The sequence below is a fragment of the Silene latifolia genome, chromosome 5, assembly GCF_048544455.1.
Source record: "Silene latifolia isolate original U9 population chromosome 5, ASM4854445v1, whole genome shotgun sequence".
In the NCBI taxonomy this organism is placed as follows: Eukaryota; Viridiplantae; Streptophyta; class Magnoliopsida; order Caryophyllales; family Caryophyllaceae; genus Silene; species Silene latifolia.
Genome location: NC_133530.1, coordinates 2,745,458 through 2,747,271, shown reverse-complemented (window position 1 = coordinate 2,747,271; position 1,814 = coordinate 2,745,458). Strand labels below are relative to the sequence as shown.

The following is a 1,814-nucleotide window of genomic DNA, read 5'->3' as shown; positions in this document are numbered from 1 at the left end:
AATTTACACGAACTGGTCATTGCTGATTCGTGTAAACCACATAAACCGACCTAGACCAATTCATTTTATATATGTCCATTAGGACCGATCTTAAGATAGGTAAAGTATACATGGAGAGTCTGTCCTTGAAGGCTTGGATTAGTCTTTTAATGACTTGTATGTGTCATATAACATTGCCCCGTAAACCTCACATTTTTGTCGAAATTAGTCCGTTGCATGTATGTGCGTTGCATGAGCCAGAGTATTAAAATAATTAATTGAAATAATGTTATTGATCCCAGTTAATGTATTATATAACTGGTTGTATATACAACTTATTATTCAATGTAGTTGAGCTTTGTTATAAAGTTATCGAGCTCTACTAACAAAATTATCGAGCTATGATACAAAGTTATTGAGATTAAGCTCAACAACTTTGTGTAAGAGCTCAACAAATTTGAGGCGGTTGTACATTGTTACTATACAACTGGTTGTGAGATAGTATTTGTGATTGATCCTATAATAGAACCACGCCTTTCGTAGCTAATTAGCTATTGTCGTTTTAATTCTAGTAATACTCGATATCTTAGGGTGTCGCGCGTGAATCACGCACTACAAGAACGAGTGTTTCCAGAAGCTTAAATAGATTTGAACCTAAATAAGGAGTAACAACATGGAGAAGATTGAGTGCTAAAAAGTTCACATTACTAGTACACTAGTACACAAGATTGATACTCATAACAGTAAAACAGACAAATTAAGAGTGTCTTTATTTCATACGTATAACGCATAATAATTATACGTAGTACATGACATATATATTAGTAGGTAGCGCGAACCGCCAAGCCATCTCGCTGCTCCGGCCTGGATCTTGGTTATGATTCGGCTGAGGCTGAACTCCTACATCGATCATATGACAAGGTTAGAAAAACAACCATAATACATGTCAGGTCTAAGTCACGTTATTTCAACTTGTATTCGTTAAACTTTAATTTGTAGTTAGTTATGGAAATACTAGATGTAGTCCGAATTTTAAAATTAGTTGTTAGGTTTTTTTTGGTTCGGATAATAAAATGTCACCTTAGTCGCTATCGCTGCCACTGCTGCTGTGACCATCATCATGGTGACGTCTATGCCTCCTATGAGTCCTCCTGCCCTGGAAGAGACCAACAGGATTGTTCACGAAAGCGGGACCATGGCTATTAATATTGCCACCAGGTCCGAAACCACCTGAATAGCCCGTCCCAGTAGGCATGTGTGAGCCGCCATAGCCACTCATTGCAGGGACATGGGCCGACCCATAACCACCTGTTCCAGGGACATGGGTTAAGCCATAGCCACCACCCATCTCGGGAACGTGACCAAGAGGATTCGAGCCGTAGTTGTTGTGGTTGTGGTTGTGGTTGTCATAGTACCCATTGTGGTTATTGTACCCATGATTGTTGTTGTTGAATGGAAACATTTTCAAGTGAGTATGATATAATGGTGTGCCCAAAAACACTAATTTATAGGGTTGGAATGTGTGTGCTCTCTACGCCCCGGTCATTTATTTACCTTTGATTTTGACACAAAGACCAATGACAGATGGTGGAATCATTTGTGATTATTATTAGTGGTTGACAGGTGAACAATAATGTAATTGAAATATGGATTACATATCAAAAACGTTTCCAATATCGAAAGATAAACAAATGAATGAGACATCCAAAATAAAAAAGATAAACAAATAACTGGAACGGTGGAGGTATGAGGATGGGGGCTAGAGAATTAGATGCATATTTGTGGGTGTATGACTTTATTCTAGGACAAAATTGTAAGATACCCTTATCTTGGAA

General features: G+C 38.1%; 1 long non-coding RNA gene across 1 annotated transcript; it reads right to left on the bottom strand.

Moving 5' to 3' along the window:
* Nucleotides 1–662: 662 nt before the first annotated feature.
* Nucleotides 663–1,463, bottom strand: LOC141656393 (uncharacterized). Its single transcript, XR_012548482.1, has 2 exons — nucleotides 1,060–1,463; nucleotides 663–879 (listed from the first exon to the last, which is right to left on the bottom strand). It is a non-coding gene; the product is annotated as an uncharacterized LOC141656393 (long non-coding RNA).
* Between the last annotated feature and the right edge of the window lie 351 nt (nucleotides 1,464–1,814).